A 13,573-nucleotide genomic window follows, 5' to 3' on the forward strand; every position below is an offset into this window, starting at 1 on the left:
TTTATGGAAAAATCATCATGGCAGCAGGTGGAGAATTGTGATGACAATATAAAAAAAATTCAAGTAACCATAATTCATTACCTAGTTATAGATAAAATAAAATTGAAGTATAAAATAATAAAAAGATTGCATATTTATTATCATTTCAGTGTACAAATAATTACATTAGATTGCAAAATGCAAGTCTCCTTAATTTACCAAACAGAAATGAAAGGACCACTACACTACATTTTGTATGAAAGTCCATAGGTCATGGCCAGAATCATCGGGTCAGCGTGCGGGAGTGGGCCCCACTTGCCGACGCATAAAATGACGTGCGTCACTGCGGAGATTGGCTGCACGCCCACCTGCTCAGCCTCCCCTGATGGGGAGAAAATTCTCCCCCATATGTTGTCAGGCTGAGTTCATTAAATTCTCAATCGTTTACATACCATTTATGAGTTTTATGAAGTAATGGATTGGGCCTACAACTAGCGCCCAGACCTTCAAATAGTCGTACACCTCTAAAGATCATGTCCTAATTTCAAAAGATGGTCTCAGGTGTCAGAGAAAAAGAGAATCAACATTGTAGAAAACCTTTCTCTATTCGCCGACAGCAACAGAAATAAATATCTCAATAGAATACAATGAGTTAGCAAATATACAGCACTGACTTCCCCATCCTTCCACAGATCACAGATGTACATTGTTTCGGTCATCCATTAGAAGGCCTTTTCCTTCACAGCAGTTAAGACAGCTACACAATGTTGCAACAACTTTCACAAACCTCTGTAATGACTTCATTTAGATTTTGGGTCAAATGCCTAACCCTGACCTCAGTATTTTTACTTAATTAAGTGATAGCAGCCAAGAAAGTGCAAGATGTTGACTACAAGGAGAGGTTAGTGTGAGATATTCAAATATAGCTGAATAGACAGGGTGAAGAAAGACAATCCATTTAGTCAAACAAGCAAGAACCTTTGGTTCATGGATCTTCCAAGACCAAAAAAACACCTCCAGAAGATTTTGTCACTCTTTTACAAACAGGTTGCTGCCTCTGTCAAACTAAAATTTGGCAACTTAAATGTATTTGCACTGTTTTTACAAGTTTATTCTGTTTTGATGTGTCCTTTAAAAAAAAGTCACTTTACAAAATAAAGTTTTATTTTTGTGTGTGTCTCTATCCATGATCACTGTTTATAGAACAATGTGAGACCATGAGCCAGCAGTCATTGCTAGTGAACTTTTCTTTGAATGATACTATTGGGGAGAATTTTTCCTATGGCGGGTGGGGGCAGGAGCCAATTGGCGCCCGCAATTGGCTGCGTGCCATTTTACACGGATGGGCCGGTACCTGTGCGGGCCGGGGGGAAGAGGGACAGTCGGGGCTTGTGCTCTTTCACGCATGTGCATGAAAGAGCACAGCAATCTCCATGAGGCACGGAGCCGACTCAGGAAGATTGAATGGATTATAAAAGTGTTTAATAAATAAAGTAACAACTTATTTGAACATGTCCCCTCATGTGACAGTGTCATATGAGCTGGGACATGTTTGTGAAGTTTGGAAAATGTATTTAATTATTTTATAAAATCTTCAGGAAACCTCATCTCGCCCATGGATGAGGTTTCCTGAAAAACGCAAAGGCCGCCTGGGCTCTTCGCCCGCCCGCCAACCTTCAGGTTGGAAGGGCAGCATTCTTAACAAGTTTAATTAATTTTTTAAAGGCCCTTAATAGGCCTCCGGCATGCCCCTGCCGAACTAAATATCGAAATGATGCGTGATGACGTTGGGACGCATGCCCGACATCATAGCACGTCATTTTACATGTCGGCGTGTCGGGCCCACCCCGCAATCTGACAGCAACATTCTACCCACTGTTTTTCTTATTAATTCTTATGACATGCCTCCAAAACAGCATAATTTACATTTCATCTGTGAAAAGTTCATTTAATAGTAAGTCAGTCTAAAGTTTACAGCACCGTAAATCTCAAACAGGCACAGCCAGAACACTGCCTGGGCATCAACATATCACAAAGCCTGGTAAATGCACCTCTGGACTTAAGAGTGAAAGTTTCTAACTGCATGAGCTACAGTAAATGTAAACTTGAAAGTTCTACTTTCCACAGAGCAACAGTTCCCTGCTCATAATTCAGATGGTATATTTTCCTGCAAGTCGTCACAAGATTGATTCAAGGATTTTACAATTACATTCTAGGTCACTTTTAGGATGCCATGCCATTAGCATGGGTAATGAGGGGACCATAGTAGGATGTGTCATGTGTGCAAGTTTAGTGCCATTTAAATAATCCTGAAACTGGTTGACACCAAATATAAAGTCATTTCTGGAGGATTCCCTTTTCCACAATCCCCATTCCATCCCACTCCAATCCCACCCGAGAACATTTTGGGATATGAGTTGATATGTACCAGCAGCTTTTATTACCTCATCCGAAGAGCTAAGCTTTGTGCAACACCTAATAGGGAGGACCAGCAGGCAAATTTAGTTAAGGGGGACATCACAGCTCAGCACAATCCTATTCTCAACTAACAAACATACAAGCAATTGAATAGTGATCAGGAGCAGAAACCTTGGTTGACCTCTACCTTCCCTAGTCCAGGGACATGGATTAGGATGATTTGTATTCAAATAGACACAATGTTCTTGCTCATAAAATAACACATGATGAGTCAATGACCTTCTCCCCTTCCCATTTTTAAATTCCATGTATTTTCATTCACCTGAAATGTGCACTTTAAAAGAGGCTGTCTTGCCACCATAATTATTCATAAAAAAATAATAAAAATGGGGTCAATTTTGACGGTCTAGTAATTCTTTCTTGACTTTGCAGCTTTATTTTTGGTTAAATGAATAATGTCAGAATTATGTACAGAAATAGTTTGACTGAACCCACCAACAATTTACTGAAATAACTAAATCTGAATCTGAAACACCCTACCTTAACAATGGGCAGAATTTTGCCCGTGATAGGCAGGGGAGCCTGACCGGCTTGTCGGCAGGCGGGCAGCTGATTGCCACCGCCGCCAAAGTAGGCCCCACCGCCATTTTGAGTGGGCGGGCCAATTAAGGTCCACACAGCAGGCCGTTCAACGGGAAGTGCTATGCGCTTCCTGTCGGGGGGGTGGGGGGAGGGATTCCCCAACTGTCAAAGTGCGCTCTTCCACGCATGCTTTCGAAAGAGCACACTGCTCCCTGAGACTAAGTGCTGTCTCAGGGAGATCGGTGAAAGCTTTATAAACATGAAAAATAGAAAAATAAAAACATTATTAATGTCACACGAGATGGGACATATTAATAAATATGACTAAAACTTTATTAAACTTTTTAAAAACAGACATGAAACCTCATCCCGCCAGTGGATGAGTTTTCATGTTTTTTCAAAAGCTCCTGGCCTGCCCGCCAACCTTAAGGTTGGACGGGCAGGGTCTTTAATTGGGTTAACTACCCTGTCAATAGCCTCAATTAGCCACTGACAGGTCAGCGGGCGGACAGCTGATTTCGCTGTTCGCCTGCCTTCCTGAATATTTAAATGGGGCGGGATGACGTTGGGGGTTCCGCCCGACATCATCCTGCGTCATTTTCGCATCGGCGAGCGGGCCCCGCCCCCAGCTTGTCGACAGAAAAATTCTGGCCAATGATTCACCCATTTCCCAACTAGTATCTTTGATTAAAACAGATTTCACTGTTAAACTTTATTGAATGAAATCAATTCAAAAGTAGTCTCATTAAATATTAGCTTGTATTTAAAGATTTAGAGAGTTGATGTCAAATCCAGCAGGTCCCAACATATTTCATCCTGCCCTCTGATTCAGGGAGAGTGATATGCCTGGTGAGGAGCCCATTCTACTTAACATTTTGGCACTGATTGTAACTTGCTCTCCAGCAGCAGGGAACGGAGCAGCACAATAGTTAACATGATGGTGCTGCACACTACCATTCTGGCCAGCACATGGATTTCAGAGCTAATTTTTTGACCATATCCTCTCTTGTGATTCAATGTTGCCAAGGTATGCCACCTAATGCAGACCCAGAGACAGTGCAGTGTTGCAACTCCACCAAGGTGGTTTCTGTTTCTCTTCCATATGTTGGAGTACAAAGATGTCATGCAGATAGGGTTGAGCTGTTAAAGCCTGGAAGGTAATACGCTGCCCTTATTGCTTGGTTCTGGATTGTCTGCAGCCTCTGAATCAGTGGCTAGCTCGCGATACACCTGGTTTGGGTGGATATGGCTTTGTTTGTGGATAATTCAGGAGCTGACTCTACTTCTACTTCACTGCACGCAAGACTCACAACTGGCCTAGTCTGGCTGATGCCCAGGTGGTGAAGTCATTACTGTGTCATGTCAATCATATTCCTCTGGAAAGTTCAGCCCAGGAACTTCTTCCCCCTCCTGATCTTGATTGGTCTTAACAAACACTCAATCATCACATCTTGTTCTCTTTTTGCATAATTGCACCACGCTGAGATTTCCTGCTGTTCAGCAGAATTCTCACTGGTTGCCCATTCCTCCAGGTCGTCCAGGCATATCTGGAGCTTTTCTGATACTGTTTGAACTCATGCAAATGGCAACATCATCAGCAAATTGTGCGAGCCTCAATTCATTGTTTCTCTATTCAAAAGTCAGCAACAAATTAAGTATAGGAATGAGCTGCAAACTAATCCCTGCGGAGCTCCTGCCATTCGGCAAAACATGATGGAACTTGCTGTGCACTCTGTCAGCAAATTTGATAACTTGAGAGACAGCATTTTACAGTCAGTGTGCCTGTTTCTGTTAAAAAACCTTTTCCGAAGCTGTCTAATCTTAGTTTGTGGATGGTCAACCAGCTGTTTCAATTCACTGTTTATATCGAAGACCCTTTTCTTTTTGCTCTTAAGCGAACTGGCCTGGTGATGTGTTGGGGATCTCACCAGGAGCCTGCTTCATTAAAATTGTTGCTACTGCTACACCCACTAATGCATCAGCCAGCTGTTTACCGCTTACTGGTCAGGTCTCACTGGTGATTGGGGATGAAACTCTGCTAGATGCAGCCTGAAGGCAGCCAGTCAGCTGCTTTAGAATCCCAGTCTAGAATGACTGCAATCAGGCAGAGAAATGTAGTGTGAAGAGGACTCTCCCACAACTGCCCTTACCACAGCTGGTGTTACAATGGTGAAATTGAGCACGTTGTGGGAGTTAAAGCTGCTGATGTAATAAGTATACTGAGCTACAGCATCTTGAAATCCCCAATTATCTCCAGTAGCTCCTTGCTTGCAGAGTTAATAGTCTAGCCTTCTAAAACTGTATGTTTTGCATTGCATATCCCAGGACTAGCATGTCGTTTCCAAATCGGAGAGCTTTCCTGAATAGGTGCCGCGATAGAGAAGTCCCTGATAAACAATAGACAGCCCAGCAAACCTTGCCAATTGGAGAGATTCCAGGTAAATATGAGCACAGCTTAATGCTAGTTAACTCTGGTTCTGGTTCTGATTTACCACCAATTCCAATTATCCCTGGTGGTCTATAAAAGCAGTATCTGCCTGGAAAAGGCTAACAACAGTACTTTAATGAAAAGCCTCTAATAATTCAATCATTATAGAAACACTTGAATTAACATAATAGTCATTACTTATTTTCTATGAATAATTTATCAGAAAGAATTCATGTCTATTATGCAAAATATTAAAAAAAGCTTTTGGTAACCTGCCAACGAACTGAACAATTTTGTCAGATGAAAGCTGTGTCTGATGAATTAGGCACACCCTTAATTTAATAGATATCCAAGGGCAATCCTTGGCTTGTAAGACTGATAAACTCTCTGGTGACTAGCTGTAGTAAAGTTTTAGTTCATTTCATGGTGTATAGCCTTGAGGTGTCAGTGTAAACTCTTAATCATTGAGCCTTAGTACTAACTGTTGTCCTCATCCAACATTTGTAATTATGAAGTCATACCTTCAATATATTGCAGTAAATTTACCTAACAACATTTTACTCCACATTTGGAATTACACAGATATCTTTTCTCACACAGCCAATTAACAATATAGGCCCCTTAACTGCTTTGCTAACTTCCTACCACTACAATGATAATCTTTACAGCTCAAAAGTTGATTTCTTCATCTCCATCTTCCATTCTAGTAAAAGAAAATGCAAAGTAGAACTTTCAACAATGTTCCCCAAGCAAGCTTTTACATTACTTTTTGTTTCAAAAAGCAGTCTTAGATGTATGATTGCTTTGGAGTCAACATCACTGTTACGCTGTTTTGTGAAATTTGTAGATGTGCAGGCAAGTTTACATATGGTAGAAATTACAACAAATCCTTTTTCAAATACCATCAAATTAATGTGTATAATCATTGTTATTTGTGCCTGTTTTAATAATTCATTGGTGATTAGTATATAGAAATTATTTAGATCAAATGAAAACTTGACATAGAATTGCTAAATTTCACAACAGGCATCTGACGATTAAAACTCCACTTTCTGCAATGATGCATTAAACCTTTTCCCCGAGCTAGTTTTTAAAAACTAGCTGTGTAATCCAGTTAATCACACAAATATGGAAATAAACCATATCCCATTTTATACCAGTTTCATTTAATCCTCACTGAAACCTTATCAAAGGAAGACAGCTACAAAAGAAAGGGAATTGCACAACAGGAGTTCAGAAATATATAGGGAGCATAAAAGTAATTAATTATATGGAATATGATGTTTAAAGTCATTCTAGTTTTCATTAGATTGATTCGTAATTGAGGGTACAGTTATACTGTAGCATTGCTACAAAGTGAAGGGAAGCAGTGAGACATCGTGCCACTTGAAGTTACACTGCATGCTGCATAACTCCCTTGGCCCTTCTGGGCAAATTATGGAGTCATTTTAAATGAGCTGGAAAGGTAAATGATTTCTTCCCTCACTTTAAAACCATCAAAAGCAGAGCTCTTTGCATGCATTTAAGCAAAACTCCCTTGCCTCTGACAATTTAATTGGGAGCCAGACAGAATAAACCAATTCTCTACTTAACAGTATATATGCAACCTCAGGTAAGAAATTTCCGGTCGGCGAGCGGGGGAGGGGTCCGCTCGCCGACGCGTAATGACGTCATCCCATGTCATTTGCATTTTCAGGTAGGCAGGGGTGCAGCCAAGTCAGCTGTGCGCCCACCGACTTGTCAAAGGCCTATTTAGGCCATTCAAAAATCAATTAAGCTTTTTAGTGGACCTGCCTGTCCAATCTTAAGGTTGATGGGCAGATCGGGAGCGCTGGCGGCCATATGAGAAAGCATGAAACCTCATCCACGGGTGGGATGAGGTTTCAGTGGTGAATCAAAAAATTAATAGATACTTTTAATTCACGTTATGTCCATGACCCAACTCATGTGACATTGTCACATGAGGGGACATGGATGGTGAATGAAATTTTCATTGCAGTAACTTTTTTACTTTGGGAATTGGTTTCCCTGGGGCAGTATTTAGTCTCAGGGAGATCGGAGCGCACTTCCGACTTTAAGAATCCACGCCCCCCACACCCTGCACAGGAAACACATAGGACTTCCCTGCAGATGTCACGCTGGGCAGGCCTTAATTGGCCCACCCACTAAAAATGCACCCCACCCCCCCCCCACCCTACCCCGCACTTCCCCCCTAATGGGGGGAAAACTTTACCCTCAGTGTCAGTGTGAACATGGAATCACTCCAGTCCACAAAATGAAATCAATTCATGACTAATATCATCAATAAAATATACAACACTGAATTTGATTATGTGTTGCAAAAATAAATTTTAGCCATTTCACTTATTTTAAAACACAGACAATTCTATTACAAATTTAATCTGGGATACCAGGCAAGAATGGGTAAACATTACTTTAATAAAACAAACAAATAAATTGATGTTTGAATAAATCTGCAAACTATACTGGATCTACCATAATTTTCCAAAATTGAAATGCAGTCTTTCTCCAGCTGAGTAATAGTTATCTCCTGTGCTAGCATCACACAATCTTAATTATACATTAGTACCTGACATGCTGTATTGAGCCATGATTTGCATCTTGCACACATTTACAAGTCCGGAACTAAAATGTCTAGACTTATATATGTCCATACTTTTGGATCTTATGAAGCATCTATGTGTGGGGCGGGAGTTCTCCATCAGCCCAATTACTCCCCTCCCAATCATGTACCAGTTTTGAGGGAAATGGAATCAAATCTAGATTGGGGGCGAAGCCGCAAAGAAAGTGGAAGGGGGTAAAAAGTTAATTCTAACTTGGCATTACATTTCATGAATTAATTCAGATTCAAATTACTTTCAAAAAATCTCTGACTCCATCCAATGTCTACAGGCAACCGAATAGGTTTCTCTGCCAAGATCACTTGATGCTCTTTTAGACTAGGTTGAATCATATCTAGTTGACCTCAACCATTTGCCAAATTACAGAGCTAAAGCAATCATGATGTTTCCACCTACTGAATCCAAAATTCAACAGCAAGCTTCAAATTAGATTGCACATTCTTCTGCCTCAAGGCGAAGTCCCTTCACTACTGGCTTGGGAACTGGATCTATTGTATCCAGTGACAGCAATAATGTTGAAACTTTCTTTAGTACAACCCTGTTACAACAGAAACTTATTAGATATGTCCAAAACTCTTTGTGAGTACCACTAAACCAGTAGCTGCAAGTTCTGTGAAACACCTCATTCAGCATGAAGCTAAATCTGTAAGAGTTTATTGTTACTTATAAAGTGTAAATATAAACTTTTTATGAGGCCATTGCTACCAGTCCAACTCAATCTGAGCAGCGAAGTAGAAGGGCTGATGTATAAGATATTCTTGGCAATGTTTGACTAACACAGAATATTTACATAGCCCCGCAGAGTGTGTAAAACAGGAGCTTTAGTGAGACACATCATACTGTACATTTTAAATAAGACTGCATGAGAGATAACAAACTATGTGATGTTATATCACTTCCTATGATGATGCACACAGTATCTGATTGGCATATTGCACAGTTAGAATTAGCCCTTTACTGTACAGTGTAAAGCTTGGCTTAGAAAGCTGATTAGACTTTATTCGTGTGACCTGGTTTTGATGCTAGATCATATGGCATTGGCTTCCTGACATTACAACAATCTCATGAAAGTAAAAGTACTAATCAGAGTTTCAAAATTTTTACTGGCTGCATCTTTGTTGAGCAATTAACTGGCCAGGATTCTCCAATTCCACTGAAATGCATAATTCCAAAAAGCAACAAAATCAGGTTAGCTTTTTTTAATGGTAGCAAGATTGTGCACAAGTTGATCTTTCTTAACTGGTTTAAAGGTCCAAAATATGTTACAAGTATTGCAAACCTGGATCCCTCTAAGTTTGCATTGCCAACCATGTATTATCCTCTGTTTATCCCATTAGGCAACTACTGCCAAATTAAAAGCTTTATTTGACCATATTCACTTGAAACTCTTTGATGCTCTATTCTCATGCTAAGAAAATGCATTTTGGCTGTAGATCAGACAGAATTAAATAAAGTAACTAATTCATTAAGTTAAAATTTAAACACTGTTATTATGTTTGCCAGAAGAGTGAACTTTGTTTTGAAGATCAAAGAAGATTCTCCCCACCCCTCTCCGAAGCTAAGTAAAATCACTCCCAGCATGCTTCTTTTGGGCTATTTTAAAGCTTTGTGACACTACTGTTGTGAGTTTAAGTATAAGAAGAAATTAAGCAAAAAAAAATCAACACCTTCAGGGTTTAAAACTTTTGAATATGTTAAATAAACACACACTTGTATTTATAGGAATACAGTGATAATGTCCAACCTGGCTTCACACAAGAAGGCCTTGGACATATTGTACGGAACCCAGACAGAACAGATTTGACTCTGGAATGAAACCCAATTATTTTCCTTTAATCGCATATGCATTAAGAGTTAAAATTCCTGTTCATTTATAGCTACAATAGGTTTGTCAATGATGATTTCAAATTCTTTTCCTGCTTTTGGGAAGATGTATAAGTGGGGATTTGCATGGACAACTTATATTGACGATACTTAATACAGTAAAATTTCTATTATTTGGCATGCACGGGGAATGGTTGCTGCCATTTAATCAAAAATGCCAGCTACCTAAGAGTTTGGTGTTTTCAACTAATCAGAAAGCTCTTGGGTGATCTAGTGGTGATGCAGGTGTTGAGGTCTCAGGAGCATGCGAATCTAGTGAGTGGTGTCGAGGGAACATGGTGTTGCAGAACAGTGGGAGGCTGAGACAGGAGCGAGGACAGGCCACGGGTAACAACTACCTATGAGTTTCACAATCTTTAGCAGTTGCATGAGAGTGGGGCTAAAAGGGAACAAATGTTAGTACCGGCTTCTGAGGGATGAGAGACATCTTCAGTCAAAAAACAGACTGGACAGAAATTCTGGTTAGTAGAGAATTCCGGTTGGTAGAGTGCCAGGTAACAAAGTTTAGCAAATTTTAGCAAAACATAGTGTGGGTATTAGGGATAGCATTGTGAAATCCAGAGTCATACAAACTCGCAATCCAAACATTTGTAAATAAATATTGCAAATCATAATTAAAATACCTACAGAAAGGTGTTCACTTTCTAACAAAAGGGTTTTGCTCAGCTATTATTACAGTTGTGTGGCTAGCTAAAATTTATTATTCATTCTGTAAATTTTTTCAATTCGTAACCTGGGCTTATTAAAAAGGTTACTCACTCACTCACCCAGAACTGCTTTATCCAATTCAGGGTCACAAGGAATCAGAGCCTATCCCGACAGGCAATGGGCACTAGGCGAGGTACACCCAGGACAGGACGCCATCCGTCACAGGGCACAAGCTCACACACTAAGAGGCAGTTTAACCATAGCCAATCCACCTAACCAGCATGTCTTTGGATGGTGGGGGGAAACCCACACAGACAACGTGCAAACTCCACACAGACAGACACCCGAGGGCAGAAACAAACCGGGGTCACTGGAGCTGTGAGGCAGCAGCACCAACCACTGCGCCACTGTGTTGCCCCTAAAAGGTTACTGTCAATGTTATATTAAAACATTTCAAATTTTGTTCAATAACTCTATTAAACAGCTACCTAAAACTCCTCTTAAGATGAAAATATTGCCTGCTGTTTATGATATGAAGTTCTTAAGGCCGGCAGCACTGCTCAAGTTCTGACCATTTGTACAAGAAAGAAATTACTATATTTAAAAAAAACAACTATTACTAAGGGAATGACACATGATAGAGAACATGCTGTGCTCAAAGCAGATTGTTGTTATAATTTCAAAGATTGAGGCAGGAATTTAAGAACAGTCCAATAACTCGAACAGTAGATCAATGAACTTCCAACTAGACAGCATGAGTATCACAGTTTCAACTAAGCTGCTCTAATAAACTGGGAGCTGACGCTAGTTCACATGCAGACTACTGTAAAGGACACTTTAAAGCAAAGGAAAAGCTGGGCGAGCTCCACCCTATAGAAACAGCCTGACAATTGGTTGTTCATAGAGCACTACTAATGTCAGACACGTTCGTGTGTGATTGATGTGGACAGAAGTGAAAAAATAGATATATAACTAACAGCAACTTAAGAAAAGCTGCAATAAGTCCCTTCTCTCTCTTCACCTTCCCTTCCCCCACCACACCAAATATAGATGCTGGATATACCAGGCAATAAGAGTTAAACAGTTTCTTTCCACATTATATATATTAAACCCAACACTGGGTAGGAGTCATAACCTTTAAGCTGAAGTTTCACTGAGTCAACATCTGCTTGGGTAGCTCAATACTTTGATGTTTACTTTGTTCATTCTACAGTTCAAAAGAACCACTAATGTACAAATTTCTCGCCAAATAAATCCTTAATTCAGGAACCCACCGCCTCGCCTCTCTGCCATGAAAGACCATAAAAAGGAACGTATTAAGATTTCAAATAATTGATTATAAAGCATTATTCCAGCATATTTCATTCTGCAACATGCTTTTATAAAAAAAGACAGCAGTTGTAGTTTCCCAATAACTCAGCAACTCCAAAGAATTTTTGATCCCCCAGATAAATGAAGAGGAGTTATGTTTCCTATGAACAAGATTTCAGTGCTGAAGTTAAGAGATTCACATCTAGTAAGTACATAGAAGAAATAAGTACATTGAAAATGATTTACATGTTTCCTAATCTATGTGACTCTGCCAGTCAGCAGTAAAATAATCATTTGTTCTCATTGGAGAGAGTTATCTAATAACATAACCTAGAAAAGAATCTATAGCTATATTCTTTCATTTATGAATTAAAACAGATTCTCAATTTGAGAAAGGGTAGTTTATATAAAATGTTCATTTTAATCAGAACACATACTTCTCATTCCGAACAGAATTATTTTTCAGCTAAATTTTTATCATGTTCTTCCACCAGTTGGAGGGATCCTCAAGCTCATTGTGGATTAGATGTAGTGAGAGAGCTGGTTGAAATTTTACTGCACTATCTTGCAGTTATGCTGCAAGATCTGAGGCTGGTAACCAATTTTGACCACTGCAAACCAGCAGCACAAAGTTATACTGCCAATTGTGTACTCTGCTAAAGTCAGGGGAAAGCTCTGATCTGCATCCGAGTAGTTGAAACACACATGCAGAGACTTGGGATATTTTTAACTACCGAAGAGCTGTTTATTTCACTTTAAGAACTGAGTGATCATGAGAATTTTAACATTTTTGTTTTAAGTTTTCAGCATTTACTTCATACTGGTAGCTATTATGCATAGCTGGTATGCACAAAGTGATATGCAGCTACCTCCTTGAAATAGTCTCACACTTGAAGTTAAGCACCAAACTCATGCCAGTTTGGCTGTAGTTGAACCACATATTCTACATCACTGTGAAGCCCGAAAACTTTCACAGCAACACAAAGCATGCAGTAGTACTGCCCTATTAGTTTCTGTCCCATACACTATCAAATTAAGTCAGGCTGATTCTTTACAAACATTTCCTCTGACTTCATTAACCGCCAACATCCCAGGCATAGTACACAAATCCAAAGATAAAAAATTAATCAGTGTTTCATAGGAGGACAATTTCTCAGGTTGATCCATGCTTAAAGACTAGCATCAAATATAAATTACACAGAAGTCATTTTCATCCAGTTTGTTTACCAAATAAAAATATTTCCTTTACAACTTTTTTTTAAAAACACAAATTCCAATGAATAATCCAAGTATGTGCAACTTCATAATTCCAGAACGTGAATGAAGTTGGTCAACTTTGTCCAGTGCAGAGAAATAGCCGTTGTCAATTTATTCACTGCAAAATCACTTGTCAGCAAATTAACAGTACCCTCACTAGTAAAATGAAAAACTAAAGCTTCAGTAGCATCCCAAGTGTTACATCCAATCGCTTTCTAGTTTTGCCCTGAGTTAATAAATAAGGCAGTATTTTAATTGTTAAGTCATGTGATATTTGCATTCTTGCAGAATATTCTCCTACTTCTGTGGATGAAAGTTATATCTGTTGTGATTTGCTATTCCATTTCAAATTGCAGTCGTGGTTAGAATTATTTTGAGACATAGGGCAGGATTTTCCAGCCCCGCCCACTGCTGGGATTGTCTG

General features: G+C 39.6%; 1 protein-coding gene and 1 long non-coding RNA gene across 4 annotated transcripts in view; one reads left to right on the top strand and one right to left on the bottom strand.

Moving 5' to 3' along the window:
• LOC121280159 overlaps positions 1 to 13,573 on the top strand; it is a 101,512-nt gene that overhangs the window by 87,171 nt on the left and 768 nt on the right. Inside the window, exon 2 of one of the 2 annotated variants that reach the window (XR_005943548.1) lies at positions 12,030 to 12,097. This is a non-coding gene — a long non-coding RNA (uncharacterized LOC121280159). Of the gene's footprint in view, positions 1 to 5,299; positions 5,418 to 12,029; positions 12,098 to 13,573 lie in introns of those variants that run through there. The other variant, XR_005943546.1, reaches the window with a different exon arrangement.
• nkd1 (NKD inhibitor of WNT signaling pathway 1) overlaps positions 1 to 13,573 on the bottom strand; it is a 119,008-nt gene that overhangs the window by 23,990 nt on the left and 81,445 nt on the right. The gene's annotated exons all lie outside the window — the stretch shown is intronic.

Source organism: Carcharodon carcharias, chromosome 7 (genome assembly GCF_017639515.1).
Source record: "Carcharodon carcharias isolate sCarCar2 chromosome 7, sCarCar2.pri, whole genome shotgun sequence".
Classification (NCBI taxonomy): Eukaryota; Metazoa; Chordata; class Chondrichthyes; order Lamniformes; family Lamnidae; genus Carcharodon; species Carcharodon carcharias.